Source organism: Aegilops tauschii, chromosome 2, assembly GCF_002575655.3.
Source record: "Aegilops tauschii subsp. strangulata cultivar AL8/78 chromosome 2, Aet v6.0, whole genome shotgun sequence".
Lineage (NCBI taxonomy): Eukaryota > Viridiplantae > Streptophyta > Magnoliopsida > Poales > Poaceae > Aegilops > Aegilops tauschii.
This window is the reverse complement of record NC_053036.3, coordinates 127639490-127663557: the sequence shown is the minus strand read 5'-3', so window position 1 is coordinate 127663557 and position 24068 is coordinate 127639490. Positions and strand designations below refer to the sequence as shown.

The following is a 24068-nucleotide window of genomic DNA, read 5'->3' as shown; positions in this document are numbered from 1 at the left end:
CTCTGTTATAAATCCTTCAAGTATTGTGTGTGTGTCAGCATTACCGGTCTAGGGATGACACTTATACACAGAGATTTGACCGTTTGAGGTCGGATCGCTACATAATAGTAGGTAAACATGATGCAAAATGGACGTATCAACTCCCCCAAGCTTAGACCTCGCTTGTCCTCAAGCGAAAACCAAAATCGAAAAACATGTCCACATGCTTAGAGAGAGAGGTGTCGATAAAAACAAAATACGGACATAGAAGCATCATGTTTATTATTATAACAGCAACAAACTTTAACATAAAACTTTTATCGTAGAACTTTTATCATAGACTTCTCATGAATAAGTAACAATTCATCACACCATCGAAGTATAAATCAAAAACTCTATTGGAAACCAACAAACTAAGTTCTCAATCAACTTTGCAACTACAATCCATCATCTTTTCAGGAAGGGTCACGTATAAGGATGGCAAATTTACACATGGGTACGGGTACCCGCGGATACCGTGCCCGCATGGGTAGGGTATGGGCACAATTTTATACCCACAGGTAGTACCCATACCCTACCCATTAAGCCGTGGGTAGGGCACGGGTATAGCCTTTTACCCATGGATATACCCATACCCTACCCGTTTATACTAACATGTGAACCTTACCTGTGATAACTATGTCAAAGTTGTGTCATGAGCTTGTGAACCTATGTTAAAGTTGTCACCAATTGTCAATTTGAATTGATATAATTGTCATGTACTCAACTATCTATTCTTGAGTTGAGATCAATGTTTTTGTGTCAAATGTGTTATAAATGAATGTAAAATTGTGAATAACTTGTGTGCCATTTGGTCTACCCGTTGGGTACCCGATGGGTATGGGTGCCCGTCGGGTATGGGTACGGGTAAAGTTTCATACCCATGGGTACGGGTATGGATATAATTTTGTACCCATTGGCTACACAGGTATGGGTATGGTATTGCTCTACCCGCCCCATACCCTGCCCATTGCCATCCTTAGTCACGTATCAGAGCCTTTAGGCAAGTGCACATACTCAACCATCATATAGTCTTCTATGATTGCTAACACTCACCGCATACACATGAGCAAAACGTTTCAACCGGACACATAGAAAGATGGGGGCTTATAGTTTCGCCTCCCAACGTATTCACCTCAAGGGTGATGTCAACAATAATAACTCATGCTACCCATATTCAACTGGACATATGTGCCTAGATCTTTCCTCACCACATGATGCTTCCCAAAGGAGAAAAATAAAAAAGGATAGAGAGAAAAACTTTGACTCTTGCATAAAAGTAAATACATAAAAGTAAAAGATAGGCCCTTCGCAGAGGGAAGTAGAGGTTGCCATGCTCTTATTTGTTTGAATGCTCAACCCCTTAATGCAAGAGAACGTCACGTTATATTACCCCTTGTGATGGCAACCTTTATTATGCAGTCTGTCGCTTTTATTTCTTTACCATCACAAGTTCGTACAACACTCAATTTTCTCTTACACTTTTAGAAGCAATTTTTATTGCCTTATTGCACCGATGACAACTTACTTGAAGGATCTTACTCAATCCATAGGTAGGTATGTGGACTCTTGAAAATAAGATTTGGGTTTAAGGATTTTTGGATGCACAAGTAGTATCTCTACTTAGTGCGGAATTTTTGGCTAGGAAAGATGGGGGGGCAAGCACCACATGTTGAAGGATCTATGACAATATAACTTCTATGTGAATATGAACAAACATAAATCATTAAGTTGTCTTGCTTGTCCAGCGTCAACAATTTTGGCATATAATATTTTGATGGGGGCTCACAATCACAAAAGATTTCCATGATAGTGTATTTATATGTGAATCTTCTCTTCCCTTATTAATTCTTTCATGAGTTGCATCATTGACTAATGCTATGTTTGTCAATTTCTAATAAAATTTTCTACTTATACTTTTCCTTATGTGGTGTCATCACCTACCATAGGATTAGCATATGATCTTTTCATTTATTTCCTTTTTTATTGAAACATGAAAGTAAAGAAAGCAAAAACTCAAACTAAACTTTATTATATATCTTGCACACGATTACAAGGATAGATCACTAAGCAAGCTTTCAAAAGGAAAGGATCGAACTAAACTTTTATTCATCTAAAGCAAAAGATCGAACTAAAATAGGTAAAGGCAAAAGATAGTGGGGGTGATACGATAGCGGGGCACCTCCCCCAAGCTTGGCTTTAGCCAAGGGGAGTGCCCATACCCGATACTCAATTTTCTTTTGGTGATGAAGAAGGAGGTGGTGGTGAAGTAGAGCGTTTGTCCTTCTTCCTCAATTTACGCTTGAGGATGGAATTTTTCTCCTTCAATTCACCTATCTCCTGCTCAAGCTCCAGCACCTTTTTGCATAGACCTTGCTTGTTTTCCTGCAAAAGGCGAAAGGGTATAAACTGAACCTTAGGCCTCTTTGCTTTATTGGGGAGGCTTGACTTCTTAAATTCCACATGCATCTCCCCAGGTTGAGGCAATAGGACTTCGTCCTCGTCTGAGCTCGTCTCCTCCTTCTCCCTAGGGTAATAGTCTTCCTCTTCCTCCGAAGTCCAGCCATAATGCTCCACATCCCCATAGGACTTGGGGTTTGCGATAAGATCAGCAACATAGCTCTCACCCTTCGAGTCTTGGGATGACATATTTTCAGATCTATCAGGAAAACAACAAGAAAACAAAACATAAGATTTTTCCGTGATACGGTGGTCAATAGGTTCGGGGGGTATATAAAGTTTTTTTATCTTGGGAAACAAGCAAACGGAAGAAAAACAGAGTCCGGAAGGTACCTGAGGTGGGCACAACCCACCTGGGCGCGCATGGCAAGCCAGGCGCGCCCTGGTGTCTTGTGCCCACCTGGGTGACTTTCCCGGTAGTTTCTTATTTTCCTAATTTTCTAAATATTTCAAAACTGACAAAAAATATTTTTGAGGATTTTTCAGAGTTTGTTTACTTACCTATCACGTACCTCCTGTTTTTCACGATTCTGGAGTGTTCCAGAAGGACTCTTTTATGTGTTCTTCCAGTGTCATAGTTTGGATAATATTACTTTCAACATTAATGGGCGTACCTGAGATATAATGGTTTATATGTGGCCCATTAACAACCTTTGGGTTAGTACCTTCAGCATTATTTATTTTGATAGCTCCAGACCAATAAAACTCCTAGATAACATGGGTCCTTCCCATTTTGAGAGGAGTTTTCCTGCAAAGAATCTGAAATGAGAGTTGTACAAAAGAACATATTCTCCAACTTTGAACTCACGCTTTTGGATTCTTTTATCATGCCATATTTTAACTTTTTCTTTAAATAACTTGGCATTTTCATAAGCTTGGGTTCTACGTTCATCTAATGAGCTAATATCAAATAACCTCTTTTCACCGGCAAGTTTGAAATCATAGTTGAGTTCTTTGATTGCCCAATATGCTTTATGTTCTAACTCAAGAGGCAAATGACAATCTTTTCCATAAACCATTTTATAAGGAGACATACCCATAGGATTTTTATGTGCTGTTCTATAAGCCCAAAGTGCATCATCTAGTTTCTTAGACCAATTCTTCCGGGACCTATTAACAATCTTTTGCAAAATTAATTTTATTTCTCTATTGCTAAGTTCAACTTCACCACTAGACTGAGGATGATAGGGTGATGCAATTTTATGATTGACATCATACTTGGCAAGCATTTTACGGAAAGCACCATGAATAAAGTGAGAACCACCATCAGTCATTAAATATCTAGGGACTTCAAACCTTGGGAAAATAACTTCCTTAAGCATTTTAATAGAGGTGTTGTGATCAGCACTACTAGTTGGAATAGCTTCGACCCACTTAGTAACATAATCAACAGCAACCAAAATATGAGTATACCCATTAGAGGAAGGAAAAGGTCCCATGTAATCAAATCCCCAAACATCAAATGGTTCAACGGCAAGTGAATAATTCATAGGCATTTCTTGACGCTTACTGATATTACCTATTCTTTGACATTCATCACAAGATGAGACAAACTTACGAGCATCCTTGAAGAGAGTAGGCCAATAAAACCCAGATTGCAATACCTTGTGAGCAGTTCTGTCTCCCGCATGATGTCCTCCATATGCTTCGGAGTGACATTTCCGTAGGATTTGTCCCTGTTGATGCTCAGGTACACAATGTCTAATAATACCATCTACTCCTTCTTTATAAAGATGTGGGTCATCCCAGAAGTAATGTCTTAAATCATAGAAGATTTTTTTTGTTTTGTTCATATGTAAAGCTAGGTGGTAAATATTTAGCAACAATGTAATTAGCATAATCAAAATACCAAGGAGTGTTATGAGAAACATTTATTGCAGCTAACTGCTCATCAGGAAAACTATCATCAATAGGTAGTGGGTCATCAAGGACATTTTCAAGCCTAGACAAATTATCAGCTACGGGGTTCTCTGCTCCTTTTCTATCAGTGATGTGTAAATCAAATTCTTGTAACAAGAGAACCCATCGAATAAGTCTAGGTTTAGCATCTTTCTTTTCCATAAAATATTTAATAGCAGCATGATCGGTGTGAACGATAACTTTAGAGTCAACAATTTAAGATCTAAATTTATCACAAGCAAACACTACTGCTAGAAATTCTTTTTCAGTAGTAGCATAATTATGTCATGCACTGTCTAGAGTTTTACTAGCATAATGAATAACATTCAGTTTCTTATCAACTCTTTGTCCTAGAACAGCACCAACAGCATAATCACTAGCATCACACATAATTTCAAAAGGCAATTCCAATCAGGTGGTTGAACAATAGGTGCAGAAATTAAGGCTTTCTTGAGTGATTCAAAGGCTTCTAAACAATCATCATCAAAAACAAAAGGAACATCCTTTTGCAAAAGATTTGTAAGAGGCCTAGAAATTTTAGAAAAGTCTTTGATAAATCTCCTATAGAAACCAGCATGACCTAAGAAACTACGAATACCTTTGATATCTTTAGGACATGGCTTGTTCTCAATTGCATCAACCTTAGCTTTGTCCAACTCAATACCTCTTTCAAAAAATTTATGGCCCAAAACAATACCTTCATTAATCATAAAGTGGCACTTCTCCCAATTCAAGACAAGATTTGTTTGCTCACATCTCTGCAAAACTTGATCAAGATTGCTTAAACAATCATCAAAAGACTTTCCATAAAAAGAAAAGTCATCCATGAAAACCTCAACAATCTTTTCACAAAAATCAAAGAATATAGCAGTCATACATCTTTGAAAGGTGGCAGGTGCATTGCATAAACCAAAAGGCATACGTCTATCAGCATAAGTTCCAAAGTGGTATTTTCTTGATCAGGTTGAGAAACAAGTATTTGTGAAAAACCAGAATATCCATCAAGGAAGCAAAAATGTGTGTGCTTAGATAATCTTTCTAACATTTGATCAATAAAAGGCAGAGGGTAATGATCTTTTCTAGTTGCTTTGTTTAATTTTCTAAAATCAATTACCATTCTATAGCCTGTAACAATTCTTAGTGGGATGAATTCATTTTTATCAATAGGAACAACATTAATTCCTCCCTTCTTAGGGGCACAATGAACATGACTTACCCATCTACTATCAGCTAGAGGATACATTATACCTGCTTCCAGAAGTTTCAGTATTTATGTTCTTACCACTTCTTTCATCTTAGGATTTAACCAACGTTGGTGATCAACAACTGGTTTAGCATCAAGTTCCATATTAATTTTGTGTTGACAAAGAGTGGGACTAATGCCCTTTAAATCATCAAGAGTATATCCAATAGCAGCTCGGTGCTTTCTGTAACATCCCCAACATCACACTACAGTAATCTCCCCCTAATGAAGGTCATGTCATCATGATCATCATGCCAAAATGCCACTTGTCCAAAATCCGCTTCCAATTCTAATTCTAATTGCATGTCAAATGGTTGCTTCTTTCATGCAAATAAAATAGTTCATCCTATGGCAAATAATCCCTAGATATTTGTCATGTTGTAGCCAACATTTTTGGAATTCCCAAATTGCCCCTGGGAATTTATTATCTCGTCCAGCAGTATTTAAGATGTCCTTTTCATTTTCTAAAAATGCTTGGACAACTCCTGATGGCCCCAAACTTTTTGTGGCAGTGCCAAATACTAGAAAGAATTTAAGTGGCCTAGTCCCACATTTTTTCAAAGTAATTTGGTAGCCCAAACTTTTCCCTAGCTGTCTCTGTTTTAAATAGAAAGAGAACAGCACAAAAGCAGAAAAAGAGAAAGGGCCTACCTGGCCTCTGGCCTAAGGCCCAGCACGGCCCAGCCCACCAGGCGCCCCCTCCCCATCTTACTGTTCCTTCTCCCTCCGTGGCCACAGCCGATTGCTGCCACGGCCACGGCCATCGCCATGGCAGCCATCCACCAGCGCCGCCCCGCATATATTATCGGCAACCCCTCCCCCGGCGCCGGAAACCTAACCCTAGCCACCTTTCCCCCTCGCCCCCTCTCTGCTTCGATTTGGGCGGATGCCGAGCGCCACCATCGTCGCCGTTCGCCGTAGCCGCGGCCACCGTCACCCATATGTCGCTCCGTCAAGTCCAGCAGCTCCGACGTGGTCCTCCTCTTGTTCCTCAACACCGGATCTGGACCGGGAGGGACCGCCGCCGTCGCAGTCTTCCTCTTCCTCCTCTATGGCCACCGCACGACCTCGCCGTCAATCTGCAGCACCGGTCCTCCCCGAGCTCACTACCTAGTCCCCACGCTCCTGCGGTGAGCTCCTGCGCCGAACGCGCCCTTCCCTACCCCCCCTCTAGTCGCCCGTAGCCCCTGCTCCGGCGTTAGGCCGCATCCTTCACCGCCTGGCCTCGTCGCCGGCGTAGCCGCGGTGACCGTAGGGCCCCGTGCGTGCCACCGTTGCACTCGCCGCACCTGCCTCCCGCGCCGCCTACCACCGCCGCTGCCTCGTTGCTACGCTGCTACTGCCGCACTACTCTGCTGCTCGCCGGCGACGCTGCTGCTGCTCCGCTGCCGTCCCGTGCAGCCCTGCCCCGACACCCGTCCGCGCGGCCCCTCTCCACCGCCGCCTCGCCGCCTCTCCCATGCCGCGGCCGCCCGAGCTGTTCGCCTCCTGCCTGCTCCTCCTCGTCCTACCACCCACGTCGTTCTGCTCGCCGCGCCTCGCTGCTGTCTGCCGCCCCTACCGCCGCTGCGCGCCACTCCGCTCTCGCGCCCGGTGACCGCAGCCACCGCGACCTTGTCCCCCCCGCGCTCTAGGCCCTCCCTCGTCCGGCGACGCCGCGTGCGCGCGTCTGCGCCGGAGGCCGCGCTCCCGCCCTCCTACCCCGGCCGGCCGCGGCTGGCCATGGCCCCGCCGGCGCCGTCTGTCACTCTGGTGTGGGTGTGCGGGCGCCCGCACCCGATAGCGCTCGCCCTGCTGGCCTCTGGGCCACTGACAGTGGGGCCCAGCCCCTTTTTCTTAAAAAACAAAATGTATTTTAAAAAGTAGAATAATTAATTAACTTTGTTTAGTACCTAATTAACTTGATTAGTTAATTAAAACTGTTAATTAGTTGTTAGTCTATGACAGAACGGCCACACACGCAAGGGTTTACTTTGGTCAACTCTGTCGACTGCTGACGTCATGATGCCGTCATGCTGATGCAATAACCCCATTTTAGATTTAATAATAATTTCAGAATATTGCTGAAACTTTAACAATTCATAGAAAAATAACCGTAACTCGGATGAAAAAGTTTTTTACATAGAAGTTGCCCAGAACGACGAGACGAATCTGAATACGCGGTCCGTTCATCTGTTACATGCCCCTAGCATGCTGAACATGGAACCGTCCCCTCTCTTTTCATCTGTCCGAAAAACTTCAGACGTCAGGGAAACCCCTCCAGATGTTTTCCCTCTCCGTCTGCAACGTCTAGCACTGCGTTAGTTCACCTCTAACACCGCGTATTACCATGTTATGCTTTATGGTGCTTTGTTTGCTTTATATTCATTGTTTCTTCCCCCTCTTCTCCCTTGTAGACCCCGAGACCGATGCTGCCACTGTGATCGACTACGTCGACGGCGACCCTTCTTCCTTTACAGCAGAGCTTCCAAGAAAGCCCCCCTTTGATCATCCCGATATTGCCCATTCCATTTTCTCATGCTTGCATTAGATTTTGCTATTGTAATTGATTGCTCCTATTCTGACGCATAGCCTGCTTTTGTAACCTGCTTATTGTTACCTACCTGCTTATCCTAAACTGCTTAGTATAGGTTGGGTAGAGACCCATCAAAGACCCCCACTTTGTCCCGACTGCCCCGCTGGATTATCAGAAGACCCGATCAACGAGATTGAAGACCAGGCCCTGGCACCGCACATTACAATGGTTACTATGACTTTACACTGAACCATGTTACTAAAGACGGGTCGGCCCTGAGGGGTACCCGCGCGAGCATATTTGCGAGTGATGAGGAGTCGGGTTGACCTAGAGGGTGCCTGCGAGATAATTACGAGGCGTGGCCGGGCATTCTTAGCCCTTTCCACAAGTCCTCGAGACGGGGCGATGGGGTCACATCTTTCGTGAGTCTCCGCTTGTTACCGCGCGTTCCTAATCCACTATGATTTGGATATTTGATCCGAGGGGCCTCTGGCCTAATAGCACTAACCATCACGTGGGCATAGTATGGGCGTTCTGCGTCGTATGGATCAGCCGAAGCTTAATAGACGTCAGCGACTGAGTGGCGTACGCCAGGTTGGACTGCGTAAGCACCTGCCTTTTTTAAGGAGGTAGCTAGGTCTGCTCATCGGCCGCGTTCGCAACATGCAGGAGTTCCCGGGGCGATGGCCCATGATCCCTGGGGGCATAGGTTTAGTCCGGCGTGCTGACCTCTCTATTAAGCCTAGGTCGGGTTGCGGCGTATTGTTTGGCCAAGGCCGGGCATGACCCAGGAAAGTGTGTCCGGCCGGAGTTAATCGAGCATGGTGGGTAAGTTGGTGCACCGCTGCAGGGAAGAAAACATCTATCGATAGCCTGTCCTACGGTAATGGACACTTGGAGTTGTATCCCGATCGATACAACTAGAACTGGATACTTGAGATGAGACATGGATGTGAGAAATGGATAGTATGGCTCTGGGATTGCTTTCTCGCAGGGAGTCGAGAAAGGATCTCTGGCCGAGGTTGATAACACTACTACTACTTTACTTTATGCTACTCTACTCCCTCCTATTGCTGCAAGATGGTGGTTTCCAGAAGATGCTAGTCTTCGATAGGACTAGGTTCTCCCCTCTATTATGGTATTTCTGCAGTTCAGTCCACATATACAGCCCATTTCATTGATACCGATGCATATGTAGTGTAGTTCCTTGCTTGCGAGTACTTTGTATGAGTACTCACGGTTGCTTTGCTCCCCCTTTCCCCCCTTTCTTCTTCTTTCCGGTTGATGCAACCGGATGTCGGAGCCTAGGAGCCAGATGCCACCGCTGATGCTTACTACTACGTGGAGGCCGCCGACGACTAGGAGTAGTTACGAGGCTCCCAGGCAGGAGGCCTTGCCTTTTCGATCGTTGTTGCTTTTGTGCTAGCCTTCTTAAGGCAACTTGTCAAACTCATGTCTGTACTCAGATATTGTTGCTTCCGCTGACTCTTGTGTAGTCGAGCTTATGTATTCGAGCCCTCGAGGCCCCTGGCTTGTAATATAAAGCTTGTATTATTTTAATTTGTGTCTAGAGTTGTGTTGTGATATCTTCCCGTGAGTCCTTGATCTTAATCGTACACATTTGCGTGTATGATTAGTGTACGATTGAATCGAGGGTGTCACACTTCCTTAGAACTTTCAATAATCTTTCTTCTTCATGTTCTGAAAGGTTAGCACTAATAATAACATGATATGTATTTTTCTCACCAAGATAAGCATATTTCAAAGTGTCTGTCAATTGTTTCAATTCAAACACAGGATCGCCTTTAGGTGGACGAGGACCTCCTAGAGTTTCAATAGGAAAATTGTGTTTAAGTAGAGGACGTTGTTCAAATAAAATCTTATCTATTTCATTTCTTTCATGCATATGTAAATCATTTTCATGGTCTAGCAGATATTGCACTAGAGGATCAGTAGGAGGCACAACAATAGAAGCAATACCAATTATTTCATCCTTACTAGGCAATTCTTTTTATGAGGTTTTCTACTAAACTTGGAAAAATTAAACTCATGAGTCTCCTCACCAAAGCTAACACCGACAGTTTGTTTCTCACAATCTATTTTAGCATTAACGGTGTTCAAGAAAGGTCTACCAAAGATAATGGGACAAAAATCATCTTGTGGGGAACCAAGAACAAGAAAATTAGTAGGGTATTTTATTTTCCCACACAAGACTTTAACATCTCTAACAATCCCAATTGGTGATATAGTATCTCTATTAGCAAGTTTAATAGTAACATCTATGTCTTCTATCTCTGTGGGTGCTATGTCATTCATAATTTATTAATATAAGGTAAAGGGAATAGCACTCAGGCTAGCACCTATGTCGCATAACCCATGATAACAGTGATCTCCTATTTTAACTAAGACAACAGGCATGCCAACAACGGGTCTATGATTCTCTGTTTTATCAGGTTTGACAATTGTAGTAGCTTCATTACATAAGTAAATAACATGTCCATCTATATTTTCTTCCAGGAGATCCTTAACCATAGCAACACTAGGTTCTACTTTGATTTGTTCATCAAGTTTAGGTTTCTAATATAACTTTTGTTGACCACACTTGAAACTTTAGCATGTTCCTTTATCCTAACAGGGAAAGGTGATTTCTCAATATAAGCAGTAGGAACAACTGGATCAACATTATAAATAATAGTTTCCTCTTTAGCTGGTACCGGTTCTTTAATTTCTTCTTTAATAGGTGGGTGGTATTTAAACCACTTCTCCTTTGGGAGATCAACATGAGTAGAAAATGATTCACAAAAATAGGCTACTATCTCAGAGTCAAGTCCATATTTAGTGCTAAACTTTTGAAAAGCATCGGTATTCATAAAAGATTTAACACAATCATACTTAAGCTTAATACCTGACTCTTTACCTTCTCGAGTTCCCAACATTCAGAGTTGCGTTTAATTCTTTCCAAAAGATCCCACTGGAATTCAATAGTTTTCTTCATAAAAGAACCAGCACAAGAAGTATCAAGCATGGACCGACCATTATGAGAAAGCCGAGCATAAAAACTATGGATAATAATTTCTCTTGAGAGCTCATGATTAGGGCATAAATATAACATTGACTTAAGCCTCCCCCAAGCTAGAGCGATATTTTCTCCTTCACGAGGCCAAAAATTATATATGTAATTCCGATCATGATGAACTAGATGCATACGTTTTTTTTGGTGAAACTCCAATTTCAATCGATTCCAATTCCAAGATCCAATATCGTCGCATAGCCTATACCATGCCAATGCTTTTCCCTTCAAAGATAAAGGGAAAAACTTCTTCTTAACTTCATCTCCGGCTAAACCTGCAAGCTTAAACAATCCACAAATTTCTTCCAGATATACCAAGTGCATATCGGGATGTTTGGTTCCATCTCCTACATAAGGATTAGCTAGCAGTTGTTCTATCATACCCACAGGATTTCATATTCAATATTTTCAGTAGGTGCAGTAGGTTGAGGGGTAACTAACTGTGGTTTCGGTCGAGGTGAAGATACCCCGAACAAACCCCTCAAATGATTGTTTTCCATAGTAACAAGTGACAATAAATTTCAGCACGTAGTAATAATTTTTCTTACCAATTTCCACTTACCAAGAGCGCTTCACTCCCCGACAACGGCGCCAAAAAAGTGCCTTGATGACCCACAAGTATATGGGATCAATTGTAGCCTTTTCGATAAGTAAGAATGTCGAACCCAATGAGGAGCAGAAGGAAATGACAAGTGGTTTTCAGCAAGGTAATGTCTGGAAGTGTTGAAATTCTAAGTAGCAGAGTAGTTTGATAGCAAGATAATTTGTAATGAGCAAGTAACGGTAACGGTAACAAAAGTGCAGAAAGGTAGCCCAATCCTTTTGAGGCAAAGGACTGGCTAGAACGGTCTCTTATAACAAGCAAAGCGTTCTTGAGGGTACACGGGAATTTCATCTAGTCATTTTCATCATGTTGATTCGATTCGTGTTCGCTACTTTGATAATTTGATATGTGGGTGGACCGGTGCTTAGGTGCTGTTCTTATCTGAGCAAACCTCCTACTTATGATTAAACCCCTCGCAAGCATCCGCAACTACGAGAAAGGTATTAAGAATAAATTCTAACCATAGCATTAAACTTTTGGATCCAATCGGTCCCTTACGGAACAGCGCATAAACTAGGGTTTAAGCTTCTGTCACTCTCGCAACCCATAATCTAATAACTACTCCACAATGCATTCCCTTAGGCCCAAATATGCTGAAGTGTCATGTAGCCGACGTTCACATGACACCACTAAGGGAATCACAACATACACACTATCAAAATATCGAACACATATCAAGTTCACATGATTACTTGCAATACTATTTCTCCCGTGACCTCAAGAACAAAAGTAACTACTCACAAATGATAATCATGCTCAAGATCAGAGGGGTATTAAATAGCATATTGGATCTGAACATATAATCTTCCACCAAATAAACCATATAGCAATCAACTACAAGATGTAATCAACACTACTAGTCACCCACAAGCACCAACCTATAGTTCCGGTACAAAGATTGAACACAAGAGATGAACTAGGGTTTGAGAGGAGATGCTGCTGTTGAATATGTTCATGGAGATTGCCCTCTCCAAGATGGGAGAGTTGGTGGTGATGAGGGTGACGATGATTTCCCCCTCTAGGAGGGAAATTCCCCCGGCGGAATCGCTCCGCCAGAGGGCAAAAGTGCTCCTGCCCAAGTTTCGCCTCGAGAAGGTGGCGCTCCATCCCGAAAGTCCTCTCATTATTTTTTCCTAGGTCAAAATGACTTATATACCTGAAGATGGGCACCGAAGGTGGGCCGAGGGGAGCACAACCCACCAGGGCGCGCCTAGGCTCCCTGGCGCACCCAGGTTGGTTGTGCCCACCTGGTGGGCCCCCTCTGGTACTTATTGGATCCAATATTTCTGATATATTCCATAAAAAATCCCCGTGAAGTTTCAGCTCATTTGGAGTTGTGCAGAATAGGTGGCCTGACGTAGCTTTTCCAGGTCCAGATTTCCAGCTGCCAGAATTCTCCCTCTTTGTGTGTACCTTGCATATTATCAGAGAAAAGGCATTAGAATTACTCCAAAAAGTATTATTACGCATAAAAACATTACAAATAATAGTAGGTAAACATGATGCAAAATGGACGTATCAGCAACCTTCTGTATGCGTGAGATCCCATCTAGGGACCTTTTCCGACACCCTGTCAGAGGGGGATTCGATCACAGAGGGCTTCTACATCAACTCTATTGCCCTTCCGATGAAGCGTGAGTAGTTTACCACAGACCTACGGGTCCATAGCTAGTAGCTAGATGGCTTCTTCTCTCCTTTTGATTCTCAATACCATGTTCTCCTCGATGTTCTTGGAGATCTATTTGATGTAATACTTTTTTGCGGTGTGTTTGCCGGGATCCGATGAATTGTGGATTTATGATCAACTTATCTATGAATATTATTTGAATCTTCTCTAAATTATTTTATGCGTGATTTGATATCTTTGTAATTCTCTTCGAACTATCGGTTTGGTTTGGCCAACTAGATTGGTTTTTCTTGCAATGGGAGAAGTGCTTAGCTTTGGGTTCAATCTTGCGGTGTCCTTTCCTAGTGATAGTAGGGGCAGCAAGACACGTATTGTATTGTTGCCATCGAGGATAAAATATGGGGTTTTCATCATATTGCTTGAGTTAATTCCTCTACATCATGTCATCTTGCTTAATGCGTTACTCCGTTCTTTATGAACTTAATACTCTAGATGCATGCTGGATAACGGTCGATGTGTGGAGTAATAGTAGTAGATGTAGAATCGTTTCGGTCTACTTGACACGGACATGACGCCTATATTCATGATCATTGCCTTAGATATCGTCATAACTTTGCGCTTTTCTATCAATTTCTCGGCAGTAATTTCTTCACTCACCATATTATTTGCTATCTTGAGAGAAGCCTCTAGTGAAACCTATGGCCCCCGGGTCTATTTTCCATCATATTAGTTTCCGATCTACTATTTTGCAACATTTTACTTTACGATCTATAAACCAAAAATACCAAAAATATTTACTTTATAGTTTATCTATCTCTATCAGATCTCACTTTTGCAAGTAACCGTGAAGGGATTGACAACCCCTTTATCGCGTTGGGTGCAAATTGTTTGATTGTTGTGCAGGTATTCGGTGATTTGTGCGTTATCTCCTACTGGACTGATACCTTGGTTCTCAAACTGAGGAAAATACTTATCTCTACTTTGCCGCATCGCCCTTTCCTCTTCAAGGGAAAAACCAACACAAGCTCAAGAAGTAGCAGTAGTTCACGTGGATAGATCATGAAGTGCCAGAAGATGTCTAAAAGGACCAATATCAAGATTGTCTTAGATGCCAGCGATGGTTTGAAGATTGTTTCGAAGAGGCTTGGAGGAAGAGCGTCGTCAAAAGGAGAGGATGGAGCGGAAGAAATGAGAGGAGGAGAGGCCACGTCAAGCGAAACTTGCTCATGAGGAGGAGAGGGCAAGAAAGCTTGCAAAGGCTCGCGAGGCGCTAGAGGAGGATGAGGCACGTGACAAGAAGGGGAAATGGCCTTGCTTGACTCAGTAGGGACTTTGCTTCGATGTAGTCATTTGTCGTCAACTATCTCGTAGTAGGCCTAAATTTGTCATGAACTATCTTCTAGGGCAAGAAGCCATTTGTTGTCAACTATCTCGTAGTAGGCCTAAATTTGTCATTTCTAATGAATGTGTTGTTGGGAATCGTTGCATGGAAAAACAAAAAAATCTACGCACAGCAATGATCTATCCATGGAGATGCATAGCAACGAGAGGGAGAGTGTGTCTACGTACCCTCGTAGACCGTAAGCGGAAGCATTTCACAATGCGGTTGATGTAGTCGAACTTTCTTCGCGCTCCAACCGATCTAGTAACGAACGCATGGCACCTCCGCGTTCAGCACAGGTTCAGCTCGGTGACATCCTCCGCCTTCTTTATCCAGCAAGACGGCGAGGTAGTAGATGAGTTCCGGCAGCACGATGGCATGGTGACGGTGATGGTGAAGTGATCTTCGTAGGGCTTCGCCTAAGCACTACGAAAATATGACCGGGGGAGTAAACGGTGGACGGGGGCGCCGCACATGGCTAAGACAATGTTGTGTGTCATTGTGTGGCACCCCCACCCATCTATATATAGGTGGGAGGGGAGGAGGCAGCCCCTAGGGCGCCCCAAGAGACCTGGCAGCAGCCCTAGGGCTGCTGCCTTGCCCTGCGCCCCTTTCCTTGTAAGAAGAAGGGGGAAGGAAAGAGGGGGGAGAGGGAAGGAAGGGGGAGTCCTACTCCACACTTTCCTTTCCCTCCCCTCTTTCCTTATCCTCCTCATAGGGTCGGCCTGTATAGGGGTACACCAGCCCCTTGTGGGCTGGTGTGTTCCCTCTCTTTGCCCATAAGGCCCATATCTTTGTCGGGGGTGCTCGAAACTCCTTCCCGGTGACCCGATAAGTACCCGGTACCCTCCAAAACACTTTCGGTGTCCGAATACCATAGTCCTATATATCAATCTTTACCTCTCGACCATTTCGAGACTCCTCGTCATGTCCGTGATCTCATCCGGGACTCCGAACAACATTCGGTCACCAAATCACATAACTCATATAATACTATATCGTCATCGAACGTTAAGCGTGCGGACCCTACTGGTTCGAGAACTATGTAGACATGACCGAGACACCTCTATGATCAATAACCAATAGCGGAACCTAGATGCCCATACTGGCTCCTACATATTCTACGAAGATCTTTATCGGTCGAACCGTTATGACAACATACGTAATTCCCTTTTTCTATCTATTGGGGATATAACTAGTGGGTATAATCCACCCAGGAGGGGCCAGGTCATGCCACTGGCAGCTTAAGAGGAAGAGGCCCATAAAGATGTGAAGATGGTGGTTCATATAGCAAGCTTATTGAAGTCCCAAGACCTGGGGATAACTTGAGGCTCACGGGTGTGAGCTGCCATATGTTTAACTTGTACTGTAAGGCAAGCTTAGTTAGATACCGAGCCAAACACATTTTGTATGAGCCGGCCGGGATTCTGTAAGCCGCCGGGCATCAACCTATATATAAAGGGGTGACCCGACGGCGGGTTAACTCAAGAAACAACTCATCGAGAACTAGGTCAAGCGTATTTGCTCCCTGGTAATCGAAACCCAAGCAATACAACCTAAAGTAGGAGTAGGCTTTTACCTCGTTGAGAGGGGCCGAACCTGGGTAAACTCTTTGTGTCCTTTGTCCTGTTTAACCCCTTCAAGCTAACCTAGCTACGATGGCTCCACACCTAAGTATTTTTGCTAGGGCATCTTCCGTGTTAAGTCCACGACAGTTGGCGCCCACCGTGGGGCCAGCGCACGGTGGTTTCGAGTTCTTGAAGGGCAGCTTCTTAGGGATCAAGGGGTATGACGTAGGCCGGATGACCAAGAGTCGCCGCGGCAAGCTCTACATCGACGACGCTGGCTGGGGCCCCGAGGCCGGCTAAATTGAGTACGGGTACCTGGTCCCCTTCGACGGAATCCACGTCTTCATCGGCAAGATCGGCGAGTCAGAGCCTGAGTCGGACACCTACACCGACATCGTCGAGACGGCTTAGCGTGCACGACCCACCAAGGTTTGACCCGCCGTGAAGCACACTTTTGTGGGTCTTACTCAAGGAGTGGATCTTGAGGAAGGATATGTATCCAGTGGAGAGACGGCCATCTACTCTGGTGATGAGTCCTCAACCGGCGAGACCGATTCCATATATCAATTGCAAGATGGTGAGCTTGGGGGCTGTTCCGATGGCGACAGTATTACGGACCCCTATGAGCCGCCGAACCAGGTTGCGATCTTCATGGCTGGCACACAACCGGTGCTCAATTCGACAACTGTTGCGGCCATGACTTCCAGTTCAACGGCTGCGGCGACGGCCGGAGCAAGTGGCTCTGTGCGCCCGCCGGCTCAAGTTCTGGCCGAGCTTTTGGACGCTTTGGCTACTTTAATGGGGGCAGAGGTAACCCCGGAGACTCAAGCACAACATAAGGTGGATATCGCGAAGCTGCAAGATGAGATAGCTCAAGCCAAGGAAGAACTTGCTGCTGAGAACGCTAGGATGGTGACGGAGCAAGCCTCCTTGGATGCGCAGTCACAATGGATCCAGGCAGAGTCATTCCGGCTCACCTTGGATCGGAACGCTTCGAACGCTGTTATGAGGAGGAGGCACCAGACCCGTCTACCTAAAGAATTTGAGGCTAGAAACCTTTTCAACACACCTGGGGCAGGAACCAATGACCCGCCCGTGGTAAACTGGGCCATTGAGGCGCCCGCAACCGGAGCACCGGTTCAGCCATGTGCTACAGACCCACCTCGTTTGAACTTGACCCCGCCTCAACAAGTACCAACACCGCTGGGTCATTATTCTAACCCTCTGGACAATATGATCGCCGCGGCTACACGATTGGCGGCTCTCCTTGTTGAAGGTGAGTCACCAGCTGCGATGGAGATATGGAGAGCCGGAGAGCTTCTTCAGATAGCGGTGGCACAGCAGGCGGCTTATTTGTACAGCCGCGATCGGATTCATTCAACCCCTCGTCAAAGCCAAAGCTACAGCAGGCATATTGAGTCGCCAGCGGTTTCAAGCAGTGAGCGGCACAGTAACCAGCCCCGTAGGCATGACCCACCGCGTGCAGATAATAATGCTCAAGCTTTGGTGGATCAGGGCAGGGCACGTCGAGAGGCTGAGCTGGCGGCTCAGTTGGCGGCTCAACAACAATCTTTGGTTTACCCATCGGTGTCTGTGGAGGCAGGAGTAGCCTCTAGAACCCTTGGTGTGCCGTGCTTAGTGCTGGCTTTACGTAATGAGTGCTTACCCAAGGGTTTTAAGGGCCCCCGCAAGGTGCCTAACTACACAGCGGATCAGCCTCCAGAGGCTTGGATTGAGAGCTATGAGATGGCCAAGGAGATGTTGGACGTCAGTGATGCTGCGTGTGCTAAATATTTCACCATGATGTTGGATGGGCCGACACGCACTTGGCTGAAAGGATTGCCCCCTAACTCCATTAGGTCATGGGCTGAATTGAAGACGCGTTTTATCCAAAATTTCAAAGACACGTGCAAGCAGCCTATGTCAATTCTTGATTTAGACTCTTGCGGCCAGGGTGAGGGCGAGTCAACAACCAATTGGGTGCGCCGGATCTCGGCCGTTATCCACTCATCGGACAATATCAACGCCGGTTCAGCCATCCTGATGTTGGAAAATAATTGTCGATTCCTTCCCCTTAAGTAGAAACTGGGGCGGCTTAAGTGCCACTGCAATGATATGGGAGAGCTCATGGCGGCTCTCGTCAAATACACCAACTCTGATAGTACTAAGGACCCTGAGTCTGATGAGGAGAAGGCTGGCAAGGGAAAGAAGAACGGCAATGCCAAGGGGCAGCAGCACAATATGGCGGGTCAAGGTAACCACGGTAAGCGCAAAGCCCACAGTAGTTCAGATTTTGTGGCTAACACCAACACGCAGAATAATAATCAGCATCGCAAGGGGAAGTCATCAGTGCCCTGGTTTGGCGGGCCAAAGTTCAACCATGAGGCGATGATGAATCAGCATTTCCCAAAGCATGGTACGCAAGAGAAGCCGACCAGCCATCTGTGGAAGGATTGCTTCATCATGAGGGAGTATAGAAATTCCAGTTCTTTCCAGAACAATCATGGCCCGCATGGCGGTTCCGGATTCGGCTCTCACGGACCTGGTTTTGGAGGGGGCGGCTCAATCTCTGGTTTTCAGGGTCAAGGCAATCACGATGGTTTTAATCAGCAATCTAGTCAAGGGAATCAGTAGTAGCAGACTGGTTATCAGAGCAATCCAAAGTAGCTGAACAGTGGTCAGTATCATGTGTTTACCACGAGCTTATGCAAACGAGACCAGAAGATCCATAAGCGGGCGGTGAACGCGGTTGAGTCGGCAGTCCCTCGATACTTGCGATGGTCTGAACATCCCATTGTATGGAGCCGTGAGGATCACCCACCCCGGGTCGACAATCCGGGTCAATTGGCTTTCGTGGTTGCTCCTCAGGTTGGAGGGTACAAGTTTACCAAGGTGCTTATGGATGGAGGCAGCAGCATCAATATCCTTTACTATGATACTTTTCGCCGTATGAATTTGATTGACAAAGATCTTAAGCCATCTTCTACTGTTTTTCATGGGGTGGGCCTGGTAAGTCGGCATACCCGGTGGGCAAGATAGCTTTGGAAGTGGCCTTCGGCGATGATCATGATTACAGAGCTGAGACATTGACTTTTGAGGTGGTTAAAATCAAGAGCCCTTATCACGCCCTATTTGGGCGGCCGGCTTATGCTAAATTTATGGCAAGGCCTTGTTATGTTTATCTGCAGCTTAAAATGCTGGGTCGTAAGGGTACCATCACAGTGCATGGAAACAGGAAGATAGCCTTGGAGTGCGAAGAGGGTGATGCTACTTATGCCGAGTCTGTTTGTGCAACAGAGGAGTTGGAGTTTTACAATGATAATGTTGACCCGGCAGATATGACACCTTTGAAAAAACCAACCACAGAGCATGACCCCTTGTTGAAGTTTAAGTCAGCAGATGACACTAAGCTGGTTGACTTTGTTCCTGGCGACTCATCCAAGCAGTTCAGTATCAGTGCTAATATGGATCCGAAATAGGAAAACACATTCATCGAGTTCATCCGTGAGAACCGGGACATCTTTGCATGGAAGCCTTCAGACATGCGAGGTGTACCGAGGGAACTCACTGAGCACACTCTCAATGTGATCCAAAGTTTAAACCGGTCAAGCAATTCCTTCATCATTTTAATGAAGAGAGACACAAGGCCATTGGTGAAGAAGTGGCCCGGCTCTTGGTGGCTGGGTTTATTGTTGAAGTTTTTCACCCTTAGTGGTTGGCTAACCCGGTGCTAGTACTTAAGAAGAATGGCACTTGGCGTATGTGTGTGGATTACCCAGACCTTAACAAAGCCTGTCCGGCTGACCCTTTTGCTCTCCCTCGTATTGATCAGATCATTGATGCTACGGCGAGGGTTGTGAGCGTTTGAGTTTTCTGGATGCTTATTCTGGTTATCATCAGATCAAGGTGGCAGTTAAGGACTAGGAGAAGACATCTTTCATCACTCCCTTTGGAGCCTTCTGCTATGTGTCTATGCCTTTTGGGCTCAAGAGTGCCCAGGCGAGTTATTAGCAGTGTGTTCAGAATTGCTTTCATGACCAGATTGGACGCAATGTTCATGCTTATGTGGATGATATTGTTGTGAAATCCAGGAAGCAGAAGACCTTGATAGATGATTTGAAAGAGACCTTTGACAATCTCCGGGTCTACAAGATGATGCTTAACCCGACCAAGTGTGTTTTTGGTGTGCCAGCAGGCAAGCTCTTGGGTTTTTTGATTTCTGAAAGAGGCATTGAAGCTAACCCGGAGAAAATCAAGGCTATCACTTATTTGGCTAAGCCGGCGTGTATTAATGACGTCCAGCATCTAGCGGGTCATATTGCGGCTTTAAGCCGGTTTATAAGCCGTTTGGGCGAAAAGGCTATCCCTCTGTATCAGATGATGAAGAAACAGATCACTTTGTCTGGAGTGATGCTGCCAATCAGGCGTTTGAGGCATTGAAAAAGCAGTTGGCTGAGTCGCCAATCCTTGCAGCTCCTATTGATAAGGAGCCCTTACTGTTATATGTGGCTGCTAATAGCAGAGCCGTCAGTGTGGCGGTTGTTGTGGAAAGGAAAGAATCAGGCAAGGAATATCCGGTTCAGCGGCCGGTTTACTATGTCAGTGAGGTACTCATTGAATCTAAGCAGAGATACCCACATTGGCAGAAGTTGGTTTATGGAGTGTTCATGGCTAGTCGTAAGTTAAAATAGTATTTCCTTGGTCATCCCGTCACTATGGTCAGTTCTGCTCCCTTAGGGGTATTATTTAAAACAGAGAAGCCACAAGTCGGGTAGCCAAGTGGGCCACTGAGCTTGGACCCCATGGTCTGAAATACATGCCTCGGACAGCTATCAAGTCTCAAGCACTTGTGGATTTCATCAATGACTGGATAGAGTTGCAGATGCCAGAGTTGAAGCCGGATCGCACATATTGGACTATTCATTTTGATGGATCCAGGCAGTTAGAAGGCTCGGGGGCTGGAGTTATTTTGACTTCCCCACGAGGTTATAAATTTTGTTATGTCTTAAGATTGATGTTCCCTTGTACTAACAATGCAGTTGAGTATGAGGCCTTGCTCCATGGTCTTCGGATGGCTAAAGAAATGAATCTAAGCCGGGTAAGGTGCTTTGGCGACTTAGATTTGGTGGCTCAGCAAGTTTTCGGAACATGGGATTCCAAGGACCCACTCATGGCGGCTTATCACCGAGAGGTTGATGCTATTGCTGGTCATTTCAAGGGTTATCAAGTGGAACATGTGGATCGTAGGAAAAATGAGGCAGCTGATGCTTTAAGCCGGCTGGGATCCCAGCGTAAGCCGGTACCACCTAATGTTTTCCTTGATATTTTGAATAACCCTTCAGTTAAATTGCCTACGGAGGAGGATCTTGCTATCCCTGACCCATAGGCGTAGTTGGTAGTGGCTCTTCATGCTATCCCTGATTGGACAGTTCCATATTTGGCTTATATGACCCGGGGTGAGTTGCCTGAGGATGAAACTTTGGCCAGACAGATAACCCGACGGTCTAAGTCGATGACTATTGTCAATGGCGAGTTGCACCGATATAGTGTCATAGGGGCGTTTCAGCGTTGTGTTTCTCCTGAGGAGGGCCGTGAGATTCTATGGGAGATTCATGAAGGAGATTGTGGCCTCATGTCGGCTCTAAGTCTCTTTGTGGCTAAGACTTTTCGTCATGGGTTTTATTGGCTGGCGGCTCATGCTGATGCAGATGATTTGGTTAGCAAGTGTGATGGTTGTCAGAAATTTTCAAGATGAGCTCATGTGTCGGCTCAAGAATTGAGGATGATTCCAATTACTTGGCCGTTTGCAGTCTTGGGGCTGGATATGGTTGGACCTTTTAAAAGATCCAAGGACAAAAAGACTCTCCTCCTGGTGGCAGTTGACAAGTTTACAAAGTGGGTTGAGGCAGAGCCGGTCAGCAAGTGTGACGCGGCAACGACGGTTCAATTCATCAAAAAGGTGATTTTCCGTTTTGGTTACCCTCACAACATTATAACTGATAATGGCACTAATCTATCCAAGGGTGCTATGAAATAATTCTGTCAACGAGAGCATATTCGCCTTGATGTATCATCAGTGGCTCACCCCCAGTCCAATGGTTAAGCTGAAAGAGCCAATCAAGAAATCTTGAGGGGCATAAAACCCCGGCTTATGGTCCCTTTGTAGAGGACGCCGGGTTGTTGAGTTGAGGAGTTACCCTTAGTGCTTTGGAGTATTAATACTACCCCCAACAGATCCACAGGTTATACGCCTTTCTTCATGGTTTACGGAGCAGAGGCGGTTCTCCCTAGTGACATCCGTCACGACTCGCCCCAAGTGGCGGCTTATGCTGAAGCTGATAATGAAAAAGCACGTCAGGATGCTCTTGACCTTCTGGATGAGGAGCGTGACCTTGCGACGGCTTGTTTGGCGATTTACCAGCAAGATCTGCATCATTATCATAGTCGCCGGGTTAAAACCCGGACCTTTTAAGAAGGTGATTTGGTGCTCCGGCTCATCCAGGATCAAACAAACATGCACAAGTTGTCCCCACCTTGGGAAGGGCCCTTTGTGGTCAGCAAAAATCTGAACAATGGGTCATACTACCTCATTGATATTCGAGATCACAAGGACTCACGCAAGTCTGAGGAGGAGACCCGCCGGCCTTGGAATATTGCTCATCTTCGGCCCTATTACACCTGAGCCACTGGCTCTTGTGTTGTACATATTTTTATCCCTGTATATATTATGATCAAGTATAATAAAGCCGGCTTCCCTAATAATTCAGGGCCTCTGTCGTTTCATTTTTGAGTATCTGAGTCTTTATTGTCAGTTCATAAGATCACTTGGGGGCTTCCTGCTCATTGAGCATAGTTGTGACTACCCTCTTGATCCGGCTTGTACGCCTTGATTGTAAATTACTTGGGGGCTTCCTGCTCATTGAGCATAGCTATGACTACCCTACTGATCCGGCTTATACGCCTTGATTGAAAAATTACTTTGGGGCTTCCTGTTTAATGAACAGAGCTTTGTTTACCCTTTTAATTGGCTTGGACGCCAGGTGTAATTCACCAAAAATCTGGGTTATCCTGCCCTTGTATGTCTGCCACTCCGCCCAGGTAATCCTGGAATGACTCGTCGTACTCTTCACAGTCAATCTTATAAAGACCCTGAACTTGTCAAAGTTAAAACGGCGACTGGTCATGTGAGGCCCGGCTTATAGGTTTGAATTAAGGATTAACCAGTGGTTGTGTGGCCCTTGAATAGCACTTGATATTAAGGCTTGGCAGCCTATGAAGGCCTTGTTTTGTCTGATCTGTATTTGCTTTGAACATTCTTTGGGTTCATCTTTTGTACCATATTAACATATGGTTTAAAACTGATTCAGGCCATGTGGCCTTGATCATTATGACTCATATTTGAGTATATCTAGAGTTTTGATAACCCGGCCTGGATATGGACGATAAGTCGCTAGTATGTTTTGATTATGCACTTTGGGTGTTGTGCTCTAAGTCTTTGGGCTATTACCCTTGCTGCATATGGCATGTTCTTGATAACCCACAAGTATAGGGGATCGCAATAGTTTTCGAGAGTAGAGCATTCAACCCAAATTTATAGATTCGACACAAGGGGAGCCAAAGAATATTTGAAGGTATTAGCAGCTGAGTTGTCAATTCAACCACATATGGAGATTAATTATCTGT

General features: G+C 45.0%; 1 pseudogene; it reads left to right on the top strand.

Moving 5' to 3' along the window:
• Positions 1-23767, top strand: part of LOC141040814 (uncharacterized) — a 150570-nt pseudogene extending 126803 nt beyond the window's left edge.
• Positions 23768-24068: the final 301 nt, after the last annotated feature.